Raw genomic sequence first — 22,965 nt, 5'->3', positions numbered from 1 at the left:
GAAGAAAAGGTGTATCTTCTGTGTACTGTCACCAGCCCACAAGATATTTTATTAAAGTTCGTTTTCTCATTTCATAGGAGGAAAACACTGGCTTTTTTGGTTTGTTTTCTAAATTTAAAAATGTTATATTTTGTTATAATGTTTTATAACATCCATTCATTCAACAAAGTTCAGAACGCCATACCAGCAAGGTGCTATGGTTACAGTGATGACCGATAAGGAAAATGTTTTCTTAACTTGTATATAAAATGCCAGCAAAGAACTCCTCCCCCTATCCCACCACCTTTCCTCCTTAAACCACCGATCTGCAGAGATAACACTAGATTATCATGTGAAACTATTTGTTGTATATGTAATTTTCCAACACACTATTATTCCCATTCCATTTTTTAAATAATTTTTATTAATTTTTAGCATTATAAAAATAATATATACAATACAGAAAAAGTTGGAAAGCCCAGAAAAGTAGAAGAAGCCAAAGTAATTCACTCATAATCCTACCACAAGGGTCAGCTATGTTAATGGTTTCAGATATTTTTTCTAGTTTTATTCATCTTACCAGATGACTTTTACTGTAAAAGGAAATATAAGAAGAAAGATATATGACCAGTATGAGGAAAATTAATGCTATGGAAGGACCTAACACAAGATCTAAACATATGCAAAGACCATAAAACTGTCACACCAAAAATTTGCAGAAAATTTGCAAAAAATGCAGAAAATGCATTTGAGTTCAATACAACCATAAACCCAATATGCCTTGCTCTTATTTATTTTTTAATAAAATTCCTTTAAAATTCACATGGAGGTCTAGATACTGAAAACTAGACCACAATTATGAATAACAATAATTAGTAGGCATTAAAATACGCTACACAACTATCGTACTCAAAGAAATAAGTCCCAGGCCTGAAAATAGACAGATGTGTGGACTGTAGAAAAGAACCAAGACACAGATCATTGTATATGCAGAAGTGTAACTCACGAGAGAAAAGACAGGTCATTGAATATTGGATGCTTAAACAATTGGCCATCCATCTAAAAGGAAATACAGTTAGACCCTCTATCTTTGTATAAAAATAAATTACAAATGGAAAGGATACTAAAATGTTACAAACAGAAAAAATAGAAATTAGAATTTAAGTTACAAGAAACTTAAGAAAACAGATGGGAAGGCCTTTTGAAGTAAGACAGAAAATCCAGATTCCACAAAAGAAGAGAGTTAGATGTCATCTCATAAGATTATTTTTTAAATTTTATGGCAGAAAATTAGAAAACTTAAATCAAAGAATAAATCATTATTGAGGAACTAATATGATCAAAAATCTGCACTATTCAAAGAGCTTTTACAAGTTAATGAGATAAAAAGCAATGGGCCTAGGGCATACACAGGCAACAGACAAAGAAATCCAAAGAAACAATAATGATATGAGCAGATACCCAACCTCATTAGAAGTCAAGAAAATTAAAATTAAATTAATAATCCTTACTCATTAGACTAGCAAAAATTAGACAGTGGAGAATTAGAAGGGCAGTGGAAATGTGAGGAAAAGGGTATCTCAAATATCACTAGTGAGAATGTGATTTGTTATAGTATTTTTAGAAAATAATATGGGAAAACCCATTAAAATTTAAAAATACACAAACCCTTTGAACCAGTGATTCTACTTCTGGAAATTAGACCATAAAAATAAAACTACCAGTAGCTAAGAATATATGTAGTGAAAAAAAACTTCTTTATGTATTGAAAACTTTTCAAGACAGAATGCCTTTCAATAGAATACTTGAATAGATTCGAGTAAATTTGTATCTCATACAAGTGCTGAAAAAATAAGATAAATATCTCTTTTGTCAGATCTCCAAAATATATTTCAGTGAGAAAACTAAGAAGCAGACTAATACACGTGTGCATACACACACATGGACACATATACTGCATACAGAGCCTCATCCCACATTTTAAGATAATGGGGCCCATTCTCCTGTATATCAGTTTATGCGTTTGTATCGGGTTGTGTAGTATGGAGGCAAGAGCAGAGGAACCCGTCAAGCTGTACTCCCTGGTTTCTCTGAAGTGGTACAGGCAAAGCAAAAAGGAAGGAAGAAGGGAGAAAGAAAGACAAAAAAACACTGTAGGATAATAGAAAATATATATACATGCTATAAAAATAAAAGAAAATGTATAAAATAAACTTTTATCCATTATATTAAGAAAATAATCAATAATAGAATAAGTCCATGGACAAGGACCATAGGTGACATGGCCAAATACAATGATTTGATTTCCAGATAGGATTGTGGACAATTTTTGCTTGGAATCTTTAAAGAGAGTTTCTGCAAAATAATAATGTTTTAAAAGGAAATATGGGAAATCTGGCAATATTCCCACAAGAATCTTAAAAGTAACTTTGCTCTTTGACATTTTATTTCAACTTTTAGGAACTATTTATATGGAAATAAACAGAGATGTGGACAATGATGCTTCTTGAAACATCTAAATAATTAAGTAAATTCAAACATTAAATAAGTTCTGTAAAATATAACATAATTTCAATTTGCAAATACATACTGGATGTGTATATGTGTGTACATACACATGTGTGTATATATTATATATATTATATACAATATAATGTTAATGAAAACCTAACATACAATTTCCACTTGCAAAATACATAGTGTGTGTGTGTGTGTGTGTGTGTATACACAGTATATATTTTATAAATGGAAATTGTGTTGTATTTTAGGTTTTTCTTAACATTGTGTGATGGGAATTTTTTTATTTTTAATATGCAAATATATACAAATAAATACATATACATACATACTAAGTAATGGATTAAAAGAAAATATACTAAAACATTTTTAGTGATTATCTGTGGCTGGTGAGTGTTTAAGTGACCTCTGTTTACATCTTTATTCTTTTCTCTTTTCAAAACTTGTTAAAATTGACATGCATTCTACAATAGGCAAAACACAAGAGCCATTTTTCAGTTTCAGTGGAAGCATCAGAAAGGTAATGAATTTATTTAGAAATGGAAAATGGCCCTTCTAGACAGTCTGATGTTCCAAGACGCTCCCACCAGTGCTCCTTCCACGTTAGAATGCAGCGTAAAGGCCGTGAGCCGTGTTAACCTCTGTCTACGTCATCTGGACAAAAAGTGAAGCATAGAGCTCCCTGGATTAACAGCCTGTCCCCCCAGTATCATACAAACCCTGAAACACAACAAAGCCTCCAGGTGTGAGGATGAATCCCTCAGGTAGGCAGCTGTCGGGCTACAACAGAAAGTTTTCCTTGAAAACCAGTGAAGCTGTTTTTATATTGCCTCCACTAAACAACATTCATAATTTATTTCTTCTGATCTCCAGTCAGAGCAGATTTCTATAGTTTGGTCTGAGGTCTCAAATTGGAAACACTCTTCTCTCTTGGTTCTCCTCCTGGGTAAAAAGGATTCAGCTGAAACGCAAAGAAAGGCACTGGTGTGGAAGATAGACAAGCCTGCAGGGAAGGCAGCTGGTAGAATTTGAGGCACAGCGAGGCCAAGGGATAAGCTTTGTTCTTATCCCAGAAGATCCTCCCAGAGAGGACCCAACCGGTCAGCAAGATAAGCATCAACTCTCTGAGGCTTGCTTTTCCCCTCTCACTTCCCTTCCCACCCACACCTTGGAACACTTTTGCTCCCTAGCTGAGGCAACCAGGATTTTGCTACATTGTATTCCCATATTTCAGTGGGCTTGAAGGAAGATCAATAGACACCAGGGCAGATTTTTTTTTTAACCAGCCAATCTCCCCTGTTGCCAAAGGAATGACAAGGAGTGTGTTCTGCAGTTTTGAGCTAAGACCACAAAACTATTCTGGAAATTTTGTCAATACTCAACAAAGTATTATTTATACTATGGTGGGCAATAACACATTAACATTTGAATAGGTGCCGAAAGAAGGGCTGACAGTTGTGCTAGGAAGAAAATGTAGAAATGGCTATGTGCGTGCATGTCCTCAGCTGATTCTAGCTTCTGGTGTCTGGCTTCCTTTGACATCATGAAACCCAAACTTCCTGATGACTAAGACTTTCACTTCTTAGGAGGATATACTGTTGTTGTATACACAGAGCTTCAGACCAGAGAGAGAATTCTGGTCCATCTTATTTGCTACTGTGTGTCAGGTCAACAATATGAGTGGAAAACTGCTATAATTAGCAGTGTGGCACTGTTGTGTAGACAGGCCAAAATAAATCGAATGAGCCAGACTGAATCTCTGAGACTCGACCAACCATAATCAAAGTGTGTATTAGGGCTCCTATTAGCACATATCCAGATAGAAAAATTAATAAAAGAAGTCCCTTCTCTTGACACATGGCATAAAGGCAAGAATTATAATAAACAATACTGGAATATATTTACTGGGTTGCAATTTACTTAGAGACAAGATTAAAGCCACAAGATAGAGTTGAAACCAGGAGATATCACAGCAAATAGGGACTAGTAAGAATGGAAATACAGCAGAGAAGTAATTTGACCTAAATAGGGAATAAAGAGAATATAATGGGAGCTTATTTATTAGTGGAAATGAACACATATTGTTATATTGTGTTCAGTTCTTGGTTTTTCATATGCAATTTGCCAATTTTGTGGATTATCCTTCCCTCTGCCAGTCTTTATACATCTGAGTCATCTCTTGCCATCTGTAGTACATATGTGTCCAGGGACCCCAAAATAATGTTTACCATCAATATGTGTCAAATCTAATTAGCAAAGCAAACCAAAGCCAAGATGGCGTGGCTATGGCTTACTGGTCAAAGGACCCCTTTGCCTCTCTAGCTGGGATCAAATCTGGTAGCATATTTTCACTAGTAGGGGAGAAGTCCAAATGGGAACTGAACTCGGTAAACAAGGACACTGGTCAATTAACCCCAGCCTGTTGTCGCTTTGCTAAGTAAAAACTGATTCAGATATAATAAGTCAACTCTATTAAGTGTCATTTACAGGCAGGAAAATATAATAGGATGATGGAAATCGAAATGGCACTGTCTGCGCACATAAAGTCTTAGCTGCGGAGTTCTTGTCTTGAGTGGATGAGTTCCAAACAGTAAAAAGGACATCATAAGAATTTGTCCCATGCAATGGGGATAGAAACAATTCACAGTATTTGAGCTCCTTGTTTCACTGAGTTATAAGCTTCTCAAGGGAAGAGACTTTTCCTTTTTATCCTGCGTCTGTATTCCCTTCAGCATGTAAGCCCTGTGCCTGCAAATGTAACCTGCAAGCCCATATTCCCAGTAGCTAAGATCTTGGGTAACTGTTCTAAGTTCCAATCTTGTTATCTCATTTACAACTTGGGTGGTCCTCAGCAAATTACGTAATTTCTCTGAGCCTTGGTTTGCTTCCCTAGAAAATGGGTATAATGATCCCCATTCCTAGAAATGTTGTAATGACTAAATAAGTTATTCTCTGTAAGGCGCAAAACACCAAGGCCAACAGAAAATGTGGTCAATGAGTGTACAGGTTATATTACTCTTATTACATTAATTATTTGCTGAACTAACTCCAAAAATGACCAAAGTAAATCATAAAATAAATAGGACTTTAAAGAATTAATGTTTGTAACCTGAGAGTTGTATGAGAGAAAGAGAAAGGGAGGGAGGGAGGGAGAAAGGAAGGAAGGAAGTGAGAGAAAGACTGGGGAAAAACCCCACATAAGGGCATGACACTAACCTACTAACATATTTTATTCATTTTGTTATTTTTCCCTCCAATTCTTTTTACATAAGACCAATAATTAATATTAACAGAGCCAAATAACTTTGGGAGTAGGAGAACACTGGTGTTAATGTGTTGTTAAGAAATAGGCAATAAAAGTGGAGAAATACGATTCTGCTGCTATTCCCTAAATGACACAGTTATACTGATTGATGCACAATGAGTTCAATGGCATCTGGAACTCCAGTGGTTTTGTCTCAGACCTCTCTCAAAGTCCCAGCCACAGCACTTCCGTAGGCCTTTCTGGAATAATCAGCTTCAGATATAAGACCACTCAGACACTGCCAAGTGCATATAAACACAAAAAGCAAGAAAGGGAGGAGCATATTGAAAAACTCCTAGTGAGTTGTAGAGTTCTACTTTTTCCAGCCCCAGTCAGGTAGAGGACTCATTTATTTGTTTAAAAAAACCTTTTCCGGAGAACCAAGATGGCGGCGTAGGTAGACACACTGCGCCTCCTCGCACAACCAGAACTGACAGAGAATCGAACAGCAAGGGGGACCAACACCAAGAAAATAGAAAATAACCATTCATCCAGACTGGTAGGAGGGGCGGAGACGGGCACCGGGGTGGAGAGGACTCGCGTGGCTGTGGCGGGACTGAGACTGGCGGAGTGTGGGACAAATGGCGCAGGCAGTCCGAGCACTAGCAGACCCTGCGGCCCCACATCTGCGCAGATAAACCGAGAGGGCCGGACTCAGAGTGGCGGAGAGTGGGGCAGGCAGAGTGGCGGATAGCACCTTGCGGCACCACATTCGCCCACAGATAAACCGGACGAACGGCGGGCAGAGAAGCAGACCGTGCAACCCAGGGCTCCAGCTCCAGGAAATAAAGCCTCAAACCTCTGATTGAAAGTGCCCCTGGGGGTTGGGGCAGCAGCAGGAGAGACTCCCAGCCTCACAGGAGGGGTTGTTGGAGAGACCCACAGGGGCCTAGAGTGTGCACAGGCCCACTTACTCGGGAACCAGCACCAGAGTGGCCCAGTTTGATTGTGGGTAGCGGAGTGAAAGATTGAAAGCCGGAGGACAGTGAGGCTGGCGCCATTGCTCCCACTCGGCCCCTCCCCCTCGTACAGCGTCACAGCTCAGCGACCACCGTTACCCCGCCCTGGTGAACACCTAAGGCTCCGCCCCTTAAAGTAACAGACGGGCCAAGACAAAAAAAAAAAAAAAATGGCCCAAATGACAGAACACTTCAAAGCTCCAGAAAAAATACAACTAAGCGACGAAGAGATAGCCAACCTATCGGATGCACAGTTCAAAGCACTGGTTATCAATATGCTCACAGACTTGGTTGAATCTATTCGAAAAACAGATGAAAAAATGAAGCCTATGCTAAGAGAAACAAAGGAAAATGTACAGGGAACCAATAGTGATGAGAAGGAAACTGGGACTCAAATCAATGGTATGGACCAGAAGGAAGAAACAAACATCCAACCAGAAAAGAATGAAGAAACAAGAACTTGGAAAAATGAGGAGAGGCTTAGGAACCTCCCAGACATCTTGAAACGTTCCAACATTCGAATTATAGGGGTGCCAGAAGGAGAAGAGGAAGAACAAAAAATTGAAAACTTATTTGAACAAATAATGAAGGAGAACTTCCCTAATGTGGCAAAGGAAATAGACTTCCGGGAAGTCCAGGAAGTTCAGAGAGTCCCAAAGAAGCTGGACCCAAGGAGGAACACACCAAGGCACATCATAATTACATTACCCAAGATTAAACGCAAGGATCTACATCCAAGATTACTGTATCCAGCAAAGCTATCACTTAGAATGGAAGGGAAGATAAAGTGCTTCTCAGATAAGGTCAAGTTAAAGAAGCTCATCATCACCAAGCCCTTATTATATGAAATGTTAAAGGGAGTTACCTAAGAAAAAGAAGATCAAAAATAGGAACAGTAAAAATGACAGCAAACTCACAGTTATTAACGGCCACACATAAAACAAAAACGAGAGCAAACTAGGCAAACAACTAGAACATGAGGGTTGTCATTAAGGGAGTGGGAGGGGGAGAGAGGGGGAAAGGTACAGAGAATAAGTAGCATAGATGATAGGTGGAAAATAGACAGGGGGAGGGTAAAAATAGTGTAGGAAATGTAGAAACCAAAGAACTTATAAGTATGACCTATGGACATGAACTATAGGGGGGGAATGTGGGAGGGAGGGGGGTGGGCAGGATGGAGTGGAGTGGGGGGGAAATGGGACAACTGTAATAGCATAATCAATAAGTATATTAAAAAAATAAATAAATAAAAATATCTTATTGCTAAAAAAAAAAAAAAAAAAAAAAAAAAAAAAAAAAAAAACCTTTTCCTTCCTCCCTCTGTCTTTATTGATTTCTCCTTGCTCTCCAAACTAGCTGTCTGCACTGAGCTGGCAAATAGCTACAGGCACTCTGTCCTTGGAAGTGGAAGCTACCTCCGTTCACCCTGTTAGGAGTCCATGATTCACATAAGCGTTCATTCACAGCTGGTCAGATTCTTTTTTAATTAAATTTATTGCAATGACATTGGTTAATAAGATCATACAGGTTTCAGGTGAATATTCTGATGCTATCCGATCTGCATGGGGGGCAGGTAGTAAAGGGTAAAGGGAGCCAATAGATGGTGATGAAAGGTGGTTGGTCTTTGGGTAGTGGGCTTAGTGCAAGGGTTAGGACGATAGCTGTTTAAAATTCCTGCGCCAGAGGAGTTTTCACGGGAGCTTCTAAGCAGCCTGGCATGAGCCATGCCCTTAGAGAAGAGGTCCTGTGGGTTGGTCCCGATTCCCCAAGAACAGTCACCCTCAGAAGACTGGCCTGACCAGTCCCAGTGCACTTCTGAGGACAGTGGCAAAGCCTGAAACTAGTGACATTACTTAACATTTTGGTTAGTCACTAAATCAAGTCTTTGCCTAGAAACCTTCATTTCCTATATAGCAGGGAAGATGAGGCCCAACCGAAATGTTCCTAAAATACTTCACTGAAACAGGCCAGCTCTGCAACGAGGAAGTTACCACACTGAGCAGTACATGCCATGCAGCCCTCCGTGAAGCCAGGCTCAGTCCACTGGCATCTCTAGCTGATGGCAGACAACCTGTGTCCCACACCCCAGCCCTCCCTTGCAACTGGACAGGTTACATAAAAATAAACCACACAGGGTACTCGGCTGACTCAGACTTCCTGTGCTATTGAGCATTTTGAAGGTTAGCATGGTATTTACAAATCAGAAAGGCTTTTAATCTTTTATATCACATGCCCGGTGCTGGACTCCCAGAGTGCTAAAATAAATTCACAGCCTCTCGAGTTGGCCTTTGGCAACGGTGACAACGTGTCCCTCCATTGTACTGTACGCATGGCTTTTCCAGAGGTTTGCTAACTAGTTTAGAAAAGGTCTGTGGGGGAAACAAGAAATGCACTTGAAGGTCAGAAAGTTATTTTCTTTTTTAAATTGTAAATAAAAATGGTGTGATCACTTAGTGACCACAAATGCAAATGAGATGGCTATGTGTCCACCTAATAGGGGTTTTTTTCCTTACAAAACTTCCACGTGTCACTTTCAATAATAAATTCAATAGACATGTTTCTCAATGATTGAAAATGTACCAGTCATGTCTCTATGTCTCGGCGGGTAACTGAATATACAAAGTCTACATTCTGAAGATTTTTTTCCTATTTTAGGGTTAAATTAAACACACACTGACATTTCGCTTCTTATTAGCACCATGCAAATGGCAAGAGGAGTTTCTGAAATTCAAATCAGAAAATATTTTCTCTTGTTAGCAGCTATGGTAAAGCCATTAAGGACACAAGAATGAAATAAAAAGCTTTTTTTTTTTATTTGGGTTTTCTGCATGTAGAATATACTATTGATCATTTAGATAAATTGCCTCACCTCCCCAATACCATATAAAGAAACTTCAACTGCACAATGTATGGAGGGGGTTATTTAATAGGATAGCCCATAGATCGTATCCTTCACCCCAAGAAGCACACATGGAATGTCCATCAGATACGAGGTGTACTGCTAAGCCCCTGGCAAGACAGGCTTCATAATCAAAGAAAGTAAATGAAAAATTATTCTCTAAACCAAATGGCCAAATTAGGTCTTATGTATTAACATGGAAGAGGTCAGGAGAAAGAAAGAGGAAACTAAAATATTCACACACCCCTCAGTGGTGATTCAAAATTCAGATGAATCTCTACATCTTTTCTCAAAAGAGCTGTGCTAAGATTCAGTACTACAGTCCTGGGAAATGGGCGGGAGTTCCTGTGCTCTAGTCTTTCTAGCTTTTGCTTTCGTTTGTTTTTAAGAGGGAGCATAATGATGGACTGGGTGGTTTCTAAAGATTTCCTTAATTAAAGCTGACTTGATCCCTCACTTAAATAAAGCAAGTGCTTAAAGATAAAAGCAGCCTCACTTAGCAGTAGGCACTGAAAGAATCAATGTTTCACTTGTCTGTTCAGCCCAGATTTCTTGATCATATTATTTTACAAAGCTAAGCAGGGCATAAGTTATTACCATTGACACCAGTAGCAAGCACTTATGCAAAATGCATAGGCCACCACCTACTATGTCCATTCAGGTCTACGGGATGACTTCCGTTTCTATAGATCGATTTCACTATTAGAGCAAAAAGCCATGTTCCACAGTGTTCAACAGCAGAGTTGCACCTGCTGTGGCTGTTGGTTGGGTTTCCCACAGACATACAGGTGTTGCTACGTGATGGGAAAAGCAGCCACTGCACAAAACTGGTGAGGAATTTAGCAACGCCACTTAATATGCACTTTTATCCTATTACTTATAAAACAACTTTCTTAATCTGTACTTGCATGTAAAATTCCTCCTCAATTTTTACTTTGTATTATAAGTTGTTCCAGTAGACTCACTTAGAGTGCTTCAGGAATATTCCATGGCCAATTTTCACTGTGGGTTTTAAACATCAGCAGCGTGAGATATTGAAAAAGGCCCCGGGCTATTTTTTTTGTTTGTAAAATGCAATCGAATAGCTTCAAATATACAAGACTTAATAGAGTAAAAAAATACTTGTTTAATTTCTTAACTTTGTTTTCCCATCTAAGACAAGCATGACTGTTTTTTCTTACTTCCACGCAGCAATGAATCTAATTTATGAACTTTTTCTTAATTAAAAAAATGGAAAGTTTAACGTTGAATCAAGGAGTCTTCAGGGTTAGCACGTACCCAGTGACAGATTTCTAGGGGCCAATGGACTGATAACTATATTTTGGGTCTAGGAAACACCTGCTCAGAGAAAGCAGTTTATGGTTTCTAAGTCAAATAGAAGAAAAAAAATACCATAAAGTTCTGAGACTTTGGTAGTTTTTTTAAACCAAAAGTAATGTAAATTCTATTCTAGTGGGCTTGTTTCTTTCACTGATTATGTTCTCCTAAAATCAAGGGGATGTGAAAATTGTCACACAAGAAAATGATAAAGGTAAGAAAGAATCAAAGTTTCCAATGGAAAATTCATAAGTGTATGCTGCAAGGGTAAAAAGGCTAACTAAATATAACATTCAATTAATCTAAAAAAGAAAATTTTTCTCCATGTGAGTCTACAGATTATATGAGCTTCTTCAACCACCTTGACCCTTGGGTCTAAAACAGTGAAATCCAACCCCTGGAAATACTCAGAATTAGACATATCACCAATAGTAACACAGATAAGAAGAAATTTTGCAAAAAACATGTAGCATCCTTGGTTATGAACTCATGTTGTTTTAATTTTTTAACCCCAGTCTTTTAGGCTCACTCTAAATAATTACACAAAGCAAGCAGTTAGTTCTTATCCAATCAATTTAGACTGTGAACACTGACCAAATTGTTTGACATTTTACCCTCATCCCTTCTATTTTCAGTCCACATTTTCCCTCCATGGTGACTTTCTGGGCATGTATTATCTGGGCTTGGCCATCTCTACTACCCACTTCAGATAATTGCTCAGTTCTCCTCTTGGCTTCTTGTTGGGTAGGGTTGACCTAAGAGAATGGAGGAAGAAAGAGCCAGCATTTTCCTTTGATCTCTTAGAACGCTGGATTCCATTATATAATCTGCCATAAATCCTAGCAGTAGAGATTGACATCAACCTCCAAACTTGCCATAATATGACACTCCTACTTGATTCATTATGGATTCTGACATTTCTTAATTAACATGAACTCAATACTTCAGTTTGTCTGATAAGACATTTTTTAGTTGCCTTCCTGATATTTTTAAGGGTTGCCTTGATTAATTTTCTTCTTCTGCAATCTAAGCTTTATATGCCAAATGTTCTAACTGGCCATATGCCTCTAAGGTTTAAGCTCACAGATGTTTCCTTGTGGCCACAGCAAAAACCACTCCTCCGAGAATGAGTTTGATAAATAAAAATGGCAATAAATTTAGAACTCAAGAGCTGGATAAAGAAGTCAACTGAAGTCCTTGTTAGCTACACTTTTATAAGTCTACAAACTTATCTAATGTACTCAATTCTCAAATATCAGTGGTAGTAGACTCTTGGAACACCATCAACAAATTAAAGCCTCAAACAACTCAAAATCCTCCCTCTAGTTAACAGTATAAATCCCTTTCCCTACTGAACATATTACCATGACTGCTAACAAGTAGAAAATTGGCACACTTAAATTTTGCTTGTATTCCAAGTGCTGAGGGAGGAGTAAAATGGATCGAATCCAGGTGATGAGAAGGAAGGGAAGTAAGGGCCCTGCATAGCCTAAACATGAATAATTTGTGAACTGCTCTAAATGATTATTACTCAACTACATTAATACTGCTTATGTAACATGAGTACCATCGTAAACAGGAGACCTTTGCTTTCTGCTTTTTCCTTTCCTAGAAAACATTTTTCTATGAATCTTTTCCTTCATGAAGCAGATTCAAAGCACCTTGATTTGGGAAGCCTAAATGATCTGAATTGGAATAGACCAACAAACTGACGTGAACAATGTTCTTTATGTTCAATATTATAATGTCACCCTCTCCTTGTACTTCTCAGTTTAAAATACAAAGCCCAGGCATGGTCTCCCATGAAACATTCTCAGGAGTATAGTGTCATCATTGGAGATGTATTGTAACTGACATTAAATTACTTAGTGGGCTTGAGCCCTGGTTGCTGGGGCTCAGTGGATTGAGGGCATTATGCTAAGTGAAATAAACTGGGCAGAGAAACACAAGTATTGCGTGATTCCACTTAAGTGAGGCATCTAAAATAGTCAAATTCATAAACTCAGAGGCTGGCATGGTGGTTACCAGGGGCTGGAAAGGTGGGAAAATGGAAGTTAGTCATCAATAGGCATGAAGTTTTGGCTAAGTAAGATGAACAAGCTCCAGAGATGTACTGCACAACATTCTGCATATAGTCCACAAGATGCCTGGATACATAAACTGTGTCGAGGTGAGGTCTCATATTAAGTTTCTTGCCACAGTAAATTTTTAAAAGACTTGTTCAGTATCCAATATAAAGTACCTATTTATTTATTTTATATTGCATTTATGAAAAGAGATTGAAAAAGATACAAAGAAATGCAAAGATATTCCATGTTCATGAATTAGAAGAATCAACATAATTAAAATGCCCATATTACCCAACACAATACAGATTTGATACAATCCCCATCAAAATCCCAATGGCATTTTTTTTTTTAAATAAAAAAAAAAATTACAGAAGACCTCAAATAGCCAAAGCAGTCCTGAGAAAAAAGAACTAAGACACAGGTCCCTGACTTCAAATTATACTACAGAGTGACAGTAATCAGGACCTCATGATATTGGCAGAAAATAAACGACGTATTTAATGATTATAAACAAATTATAATTTTAATCTAATCTAGTAGAAATATGAACTATTGTCTTCTGAATCTATCTTATCCAAATAAAATAACTTTATTTAAAAAACATTCCACGTTAATAGCATTTCACGCATATATGAAGTATGTTACTTTTTCAAGTTCCATCACTGAGTCTTCAGTGTATCACGAGCAGAATCTCTGATGGGAGTCTGGTAGCTACTATGCCCCCTTTACCAATGGGAAAACAGAGTGCTGAGTGGGCGCGTGGTTTACTAAGGTTACTCAGCACATCTAGCAGAGTAATCTCTTTTGACTCCCAACTTACTTCTTTCTCCACTAGCCGCTTTGAAACAAAATCATCTGTCCAACCACAAACAATCATTTCAAAGAGCAAGTCTTAATGACTTTTTAAATTGTCTTATTGCTCTCTTGAACTATTCTAGCCACTTCCAAATTGATATATTCGCTTTTCATCTGAAAACTTCAATCTTCACAGTATTTTTCCAAGGTTAATTTTTTATGTCATTCCAACCCTCCTCCAAAATCTTTACTGCCGGCACTGGCAAGTCCAAAAATATGACATTAACTCCATTCCTGAATTATCTCATACCACCTCCCTGCACGCTTCTCCCTGGTGTTCCTATCAGGTTGGCGAATGATTCCCCAAAACCTTTTCCCCATGGCTTTGCTTACGATCTTCCCTATCCTTATATCTTCCTGCATTAACATTACCCATCTTTAAGGTCATGGGCAACGATCACTTCCTAAGTGAAACCATCCCTAACCATCTCCTTTGTCTTTGCGATGCCCAACCCCTTCCCTAATTCCACTTAACCAGAAATAATTGCCCCTCTTTGTGCGGCCACCCCACAGCGCTCATCACTCCCGAAGCGCTCACCGCGTTCTACTCTACACAGTGTATCATGTGGCATTAGGGCTACCGTGCATATTCCAGGCATTACGCAGTGACTCGACGTCATACTACGTGCCTTACTGCCTGTAAGTGACCGCAAGCGCCCAGGAATGAAAGAACGCCTCGGGCACACGGTGCTTGTGTCCCAAACGCCCTGTGCACCGCAGCACTTCCCAAGGCCCTGGCGTGCAGGTCTGAGCAAACCCCAGCACTTGAGGCATTTTCAGTCTGGCTGGGAGCAGAGACACTGGGAGAGATCTTAATGAACCACAGCCTGGCCCTTGTAAATATTACTCATTCCTTAAATAAAATCAGGAGCAGAGTTTAAAAGTGTGTGTCAAGTTGAACTATATTAGATTCTGACTAACCCTGATCTCTAAATATCTTTTCCATAAAACTCAGTGCAAAGAGGATTTTCAAATGTCCGTACTAAAAAAAAAAAAAAAAAAAAAAAAGTATATCTGTATTTGTCACAGTTTTAAAATGAAATATGTTAAAATAGATTATATCTATGATGTGATCATCTTTATTAAATACTTTTCTGTACTTGGTTTTAAGGAAATGAATCCTGACTAATGACTGGCTATCGTAAATAAAAACAAGAGTACAAAAGACAAATGTTTTCTGTGAGATAAACTCAAAATTCCTTGTGGGTCTTTTAGTGTCTTCATTGAAATGCAGAAAGGGTGGAGGGATGGGGAGAAAAGGCATACAACTGTAATTGAATAACAATAAAAATTAAAAAAAAAAAAGAAAGAAAGAAATTCAGAAAGGAAATAGTCCCAATGAGGCCACTTGTATGAACAACAGGAGAGGGAGAGGTCTCAGAAATGCAGATTACCATTTGCAAAAGGGCTTTGAGGGGCCCTTCCGAACGAACCCAAGGGAAGAGGTGTGTTTAGAGGGATCAGCTGCTGGCCATTTGATAAGGGAACAGTTAGATGGCAACAGAAAAAGAAATGCCAAAAACCCAGTGGCAATCTATTATCCCAGCGAAGGGCAGGACCCTAGAACAGGAACCGTGATTACATCCTCTAAGTGGGTCTCACACTTCAACTTCCTCAGGACTGGTTTTTGTTGGGGCCTGGCAGTCTCTTCTCCCTTGTGATAGGCAGTGCCCACAACAGACCTGGGTTTTGTCTTCAGGGCTGCAAGAAAGGGGAGCTGGAAGACTGCGCCTCCTTTGTATCCATTCTTAGCAGGAAACCCCAAAGACCTGAGAGTTGGAACAGCTAAAAATAAGTCAGTGAAGCCAGATTAAGCTCCTGAAGGCCAGGGCTAAAAAAAAAAAAATTAAACTCCAGGTGTGCAGCTGATAAGCGTCATTGTGATTTTTCACAGCAGAAGGCTAGGGCAGTTCCTGGGCGCTTGTCCTCTCAGAGAAGTCAGGGAGCCTCCTGAGGCCTGCAGGGTGACCCAGGGACAAGATTACCGGGAGAGGTAACCAGCAGGCTCTCTGAGTCAGACTACTGCCATCCCTCCAAAACCCCACCCAGCCTGCCTGCCATACTCACGTTCACGTGGCTGGGAGAGATGCACAGGCTCTGGGTCCTGTAGAACACATTCATCCTCCTCCCACCCGTGTTTCATAGCCCCGCACCCGGTTACTCTCAGTCACTCAGGGACAAGATTTTACATGGAACTAAGGAGTAAGTTACACCTTGCATATAAAAACTTGCACTCTATAAAACAACTTCTTACAAAGCTCTCTTACATACTTTATTTAAACGTCATCACTAGCAAAAAAATCTCTAAGTCAGATATCATTATTCCCCTTTTACAGAGGAAGCTACGGAGGCTTAGAGAAGGTATATTATCTTCCTTGGATGCTCAGCTTGCTTCTTCAAGGCCAAGATCATATTGATCAAGAACTTTAGAAATTAATATTGTATCAAGTAATGGCTGAAGGCATAAACTTTCAAAGTAGCTAAATTTATCTTCGAGTCTTAGAACTGTCATTTATAAAGCAGTCTAACATTGGACACATTAACTTTGCAAAGTCTTAAGTTTCCTCATTTGTAAAATGGGAATCATTATATTGTTTACCAGTTAAGATCATTGTCAAGATTAAATGTGATAATGCCTACAAAAAGCATTGCGCAAAGTAAGCGCTCCCTAAATATCAGGTGCTAATACAATTGCTATCACTACCGCCTCATGGACACTAAATGATTGCTACAGAGATAGTGAAAGAGAGGCACTCTCCCAGGTCTTTGGCTTCAAGTTTTATTCAAACAACATTTATTATCAGGCACTGTACTAGGTTTGGAACAAAAATGAGTTTCTAACACTTGAAGACTGCAAGTAGTTTGAGCGGTTTAATCTTATTTACTCCATACAATTACATCTGGCAGTTACTCCTAACATCCCTTCTTTGCAGACGAGGAATTTGAGGCCAGGGGTGAAATTGTACAGCTACACAGCGGAGGGAGCTACGAACTCAGTCATCTCCTGTGGACTTTAATTAAACAACTTAATGTCTAAGTCCTCACCAAAGAGTTACTGCTGTGGAAGACCTGAGCAAAAGTGTAAACGTCGTAGCAAAATATTTTTGGGGGGTGACGAGATGGTGCAAGTCCTAATAAAGATGAGTGGGCAGGACCACACCTCAATGGACAGCAATGAAATATGTGCCGTGGACATTCTGCAAACAATGTGGACAGCCTGCTCAGAGCTGGGTCACTGTCATTCTTGCCTGTTTTCTTTGTAGACAGTCAGCAACCGTGAAAAGAGCTGTTCTCTGTCCAAAGCAAACTGAAGCCCAGCCGCTGGGCCCTGGGCCCCAGCAGTTATTCCTACCAACAGGACTAAACCAACATGGACCGATACTCAGGGAACCCACACATAACAACACAAAACTGTTTCGTAGGCACCCAGGGTGTGTGTTTATATTGCACAGAGGTTTAGAGTCACTGCTGGGGGGGAAGGCAGACAGTACCCACCTCTAAACCCTAAATTGAATAAAAGTTATGGAGTTAATTGAAATGAAGGATAACCGTTTAACCTGGTTCTTGCTACAAGTTTAAGACACGTGAGCTTCCTCCCGTTCCCTGACTGTCACAAGCAATAAGACAAAACAAATATCTCCATGGATCTCAGGAAAATATCCTGCTAGTAAATATCATGTTTATATTCATATTCAAAATGTTGCTTTTTTTCCTACATGGCACTTCTCTGATATTTACATTATTTTTGTTTCCAATTTCTTTGAAAATCTAACAACTTCTACAATATTGTGTCTACCCTCTGGGGTTTTATACCCACACATGCCAAGGCCTACCTCGTGGGCTGTATTCACAGGATATTAATAAAATCCAAACAATCATTTGCAAATTTGAGGAATAGGAAGGAATTGTATTGAGTAGAAATGGTCCCTGAACCCTAGATCTCAGAAATTCCCATCCAATTTCATATATATTTTTATATACACACATACATACACCGTATTTTTCGGACTACAGGATGCACTTTTTCCCCCAAATTTGGGAGGAAAGTGGGGGTGCATCTTCCAGTCCGAATGTAGCTTCCTGGCTCACTGTGGGAGGGGGGTGCAGTGGTGGAGCGGGTTTTTTTCCCTATTTTCCTCTTCTAAAACCTAGGTGTGTCTTAGGGTCCGAAAAATACGGTATGTACGTGTGTGTGTATGTGTGTATACATATCAAAACACATTCAAACCCAGATGATTTTCCTCAGCAACCTCAGCCTTGGAGTTGCTCTGCAAACCGATTAGATCTGGTCCATAAAACCCATAGAAACCTGGCACCTTGGAACAGGCATCAGTACCATGGCCCAGGTCCTGATAAAGCTCAACCCTTTTCTAGGGTTAAAAAGGAGAGATCACGTTGGGCATGCCCGAGAAAACAAGAAATGGTTACCCTCTTGACAAAGCATGAAACTTACAACCTATCGCACATTTCCTGTAGCCTGTGGCATTCCTCTAACCAAAATGAAAGTATCCTGCCCTGTCTTCGGTGACTGCCACATCACTACCCGAGGAGCACACTGCAGCGTGGGGGCGGCATTCGCGAACACACCGCCCTGCTGCCCAAAGTTTTTTCACAGCAGACCAAACTGTGGCAGCAGGATCCAAAAGAATCTGCCTAAAATCTCAGGGCAAAGACAGGGTGTCTCACTTTTGCTTTGCTCGATTGCATAGCTTTTCAGAAAACTTGACTGTCTTCTGGGAACAAATAATGGCTCATTCAGATTGCCTAGTTCCACCAAAGATTCAAAAAACAGGTAGTGTGTTCAGGCTAGCCCACCATCAGTCCAATTAATACCTTTTTAACATTCCGACACATTTCCACGACACAGTTCCTCACAGCTAGAGCTGGATGCAATAAATCCGCAATCCGAGGCAGGCAGAGAGCCTATCAGTGCTGTGGTCCTGTTGCCCTCTGAATCAGCTAAATATTATTCCAAAAGTGAATGTCCACGGTACCAAGTTTAGATTTAACCTTTTCATGTTGTAGTAACACTTGCCAGCAACTTTGCAAAATATCCCTGGCGCATTAAGAGAAAAAGGAACATCTTGGCACATGGGAGGGAAGCTCTAAAGTTACCTCATGCTTGTAAATAGTAGCACATAGAGCAAAAAGAAAAAATAATAATAAATTGAAAGAGAACAAACAGGAGTACGTACTTGAGAAGAATGTCACTCAAAGACTGTCTTCTTATGCTATGGCATGGGCAAGAGGAAGGAACCTTAACCTTTCGAGCCTGTTAAGGAGCGTCTGAGCAAGGAGCCCGCATTTTCAGTTTTGGTGAAATCGGCTCTGAGGCAGAAGACAGGAGGCCGTTATGACCATGAAATTAGGAAACGCAGTAACTCAAAACTAAAGAACTAGCACCACCATTTGACTAGGAATGGAAAATCTCCTTACAGAGTAGAGGAGGGGTGGCCTCATTCTAAGTTTCTTAGCACGTGGGTCAAGGCAGATGGTTCACAGGGGCAAGCAATCTGCTTAATCTGCCTGAATTTTTTTTTTTTCCTGTAATCCAGCTGCTTTTCTCTTCACTACTAATAAAGCTTGAAGCCTAGACAGGCATGCCGAGTTGGGACAAAAAAATAAAGCACTCATTCAGGACATAAATTGTGTGCACCCAAAATTAATCACAGCTAAGAGCAAGAGCGAGGGTCTGTCTCCTCTGAGCGTTTTCATCACTTTCTCGTTCGGCCACTGACTGAACAGCTGGCCCCACACGGCTCGTCACTGACTTGTTAGCTTCTCGACTTCAGTAACCTGCAGAGGCTTTGCTCCTCTCTGAAGCCTTTCCTTCTGTCATATGATCTTTCCATAAACCATCTGGCATTTCCTGCAGCCATTTCAGAGTTTGTGGGTGTTTTGCTTTGTTTACCCTGAGATAAACATTTGGAAGTAAAAAAAAAATGGGCTACAAAGTAAAATTGGAATTTCTTAAAATAATATTGAAATGGTAATACCTTATAAAGTCTGCTGTGGTTTATGTTGTATGTATCATAAAGGACCTTTCAAATACATATTATGATTTTCTACTCTACGAATCTTTAAAAAGGCTGGTGCTCAAGAAGTGAGAATGGGTGAGAAGGTGAAGGGGAGGAGTCGCTCTTGCTGCCAGTCATCCTAGAATATCCAAGTGAAGGTTTATATCTGTAGGGCAACAGGTGGGTCTCAAATTCAGCTTAGAAACGCAAAAAATTCTCATAATCAACACTTCAAAACATTTTGAAAGAAAGGATTTTAACTGTCTTCAATCTTCTCTATACTTGAGAGTTACCCATAAAATAACTTGAATATGCAAATTTGTCTGAGATTAATTTCCACAGAATACATAGGGCATAGAGCAGGACACATTTTAGCTAATAAGTAAAGGATTTCATTTTAATTTAAGAAATATGAAATTGCAATAAGATTCACTTGCAAAAATAACAATCATACATACTAAAGCTTTGTATGGGGGGTTATTACCTTTTTATTAGTCTTATGGTTTCTGGCAAAAGAATGCTTTTTTTGCTCCAATAAAATGTTTCAAACAGTTTAAATGCATTGAAAGCAAAATAGTTTTTTCTAAATTAATTAAATCCTTCAATTATTTCATTAGACAAAATGGGTGAACTATGCTTTTCAAACAGCATTTAGCTTCCTGTTAAAATCATTTGTACACATCAATAACGAGAATAAAATTATGGCAACAGTTCTCAAAATAGGACATTCGGTAGCTTCTGAACTGAAGGTTATAGATTATTTTCTTTTCATTAGAAAATATAGCTGTATAATATAAAATAAATTAGATTAATTATCCTTCAAAGACTATCAGCGACATCTATTTGCATTCCCAAAAGGTGCTTTCTCAAGAGAGAGAATAAAACTCATAGCAAATGTCTTCCGGGCACACAGTAGAAGTCAGATACCCCTCTAAGTACCTTCGGAACAACCCATGCGGTAGGTGCTGTTGTAAACCCATTTCATAAATGAGGAAACCACGGGCACCAAGATTAAATCTCTGCACCAACATTTCACAGCTAGAGTCAGCTGGGTTCGGGTGGTCAAGTCAGGTGCCCATGATTTTAATGCTCCAATGTGGAATCACAACCAGCACACAAGAACATACTATGGGAACACACATGTTTACATATGTCTTCATGGGAAGAAAAAAATAGAGAGGTTATCAGTGAATGAGCAAGAACAGTTTCTACAAATTGATACAAAATGTATGTATAAATCATCTTAAAGTTTATCACTCTACTGAAATCACCAAAAATTAAAATGTCTGCTTGGACTAACATTATTTTTAAATATTGTGTGCTTTCTTGGACTAAGATTAGTTTTAAACATTCTGTGCTTTCTTATAGAAAAAAAATCTCCTTTGATGAAAACTTATTTTTTTTTAGAGATTCCACCCATCTATTTTTAGAGAGAAGGGAAGAGAGGGAGAACGAGAGGGAGAGAAACATCAATGTGTGGCTGTCTCCCATGCACCTCCCCCACACACACACCACCGGGGACCTGGCCCACAACCCAGGCATGTTCCCTCACTGGAAATGGAACCAGCAACCGTTCTGTTCACAGGCCAGTGCTGAATCTGCTGAGCCACACCAGCCAGGGTGAAAACTTTCTAATTCAATTGCATTCACCATTATTTGATAAACTGAGTAATAAAAAACAAATAAGAAGAAAAGACCAACTTAAGTAAAGCTATACAATACTATTCTAGAAAGCTTTCCAGGTTCCCACCTTCATTTAATATGTTCTGTTGTTCCAGAAGGGACCACTAATGGCCAGGTCTCCACAAGCAAACTAAAGCAGAAAACTGGTGCCATCTTTCTGGTCATTCAGGCAAAGCCCTGTGTGATCTGGGCGAGGCAGGCTAAAATGAAAATCGGGTGTTTGATCTGGCGTGTGTGCTTTCGCCTGATGCCCTGGCTGGTAGCAGAGTTTGGGACTCAATTCTATAGTTAACAGCACAGATTCTTCACTTGTCCTGATCAGCAAAGACGTGGAATGGAAGTTTGGAAGCGGAAACTGAACGCTGCTCTAAACACTACCCGGACGCTGTCACACCACAGAAGCTGCTCTGAGCTCCCGGTTTTCCCCGTGAAGCACAATCAAAATGGGGACTCTGCTTGCCTTGGCCTATCAGGCAGTACCTGAGAACCCACTCACTCATCACCCCAGACAACCAAGTCACATCCATATGACCCGCAGCCGCCACCTCAGCTCACAGCTAATTGGGCCTAAGATAAACACCTGACCGAGATAGGCCAGTGACAAGGACATGACCAAGTGTGAAAAGAAAAACTTTACCAATCACATTCAAGCTCTTGGGAGTATACATTTTGGGAACCAAGACAGAGCCATTGTGAGACACACAGGCAGAAAGGAAGTCTTGGGGTAGAGTGAAGACCACAGCAAGCAAAGGCCCTCAGCAAGTGCAGGTACGCAGGGACAGAGAACGCAGTGAGCCAGGGTGAACAAATACGGGGCCCTGGCCTGTGAGCACATGGCGCGGTCTGGCCACAGCGGCACTGCTCACCTGCGGGGTTCGGACATCGCACAAATTTTCCATCACCCTTACGACCAGGTATTAACAGAGTCTCTGTTTCATGCCATCGAAAGAGTGTAACTAAAATACTCATCTCGGATCACAGGTACTAGTTTTTTGCTTTGTTTTCTTTTGGTTTGTTGGGGTGTTGCTGTTTTGGAGGGGTTGGGGTTTTTTTGGTTTTTGGTTTGTTTGTTTGTCTTCTAGCAAAAAGCACAAAATCTAGCGGCCCTGTTTTCAATGTACAAGTCCAGGTTATTTGAAAATAGCTTTAATATGTCCAATTCTTGATTACTCTACTCTCATTTACTCAACATCAAAACTTGCTCATTGAAACTCACAGGGAAGAAAAGAAAAGAAAAGAAAAAAGGAAAAGTTTGTTCCTTCAAATACAAGGTCAGGCAGAAAATACTTTTGCAAAGAGATCACTAAATTCAATTAAACCTTATACTTCATCTATAGAAAGGCCTTTAAAATCTGCCTTCGTAAAT

At 39.6% G+C, this 22,965-nt stretch overlaps 1 protein-coding gene across 4 annotated transcripts in view; it reads right to left on the bottom strand.

Moving 5' to 3' along the window:
- The window catches only part of ESR1 (estrogen receptor 1), a 345,015-nt gene that overhangs the window by 298,692 nt on the left and 23,358 nt on the right, over positions 1-22,965 (bottom strand). The window contains exon 1 of one of the 4 annotated variants that reach the window (XM_045189044.2): positions 19,095-19,210. The exons of the other annotated variants lie outside the window; for them this stretch is intronic. The gene's annotated coding sequence lies outside the window, so the exon portion shown is untranslated. Of the gene's footprint in view, positions 1-19,094; positions 19,211-22,965 lie in introns of those variants that run through there. 4 annotated transcript variants of the gene reach the window in all.

Source organism: Desmodus rotundus, chromosome 11 (assembly GCF_022682495.2).
Source record: "Desmodus rotundus isolate HL8 chromosome 11, HLdesRot8A.1, whole genome shotgun sequence".
NCBI classification, from domain to species: Eukaryota; Metazoa; Chordata; class Mammalia; order Chiroptera; family Phyllostomidae; genus Desmodus; species Desmodus rotundus.
This window is presented reverse-complemented; position numbering and strand designations above follow the sequence as displayed.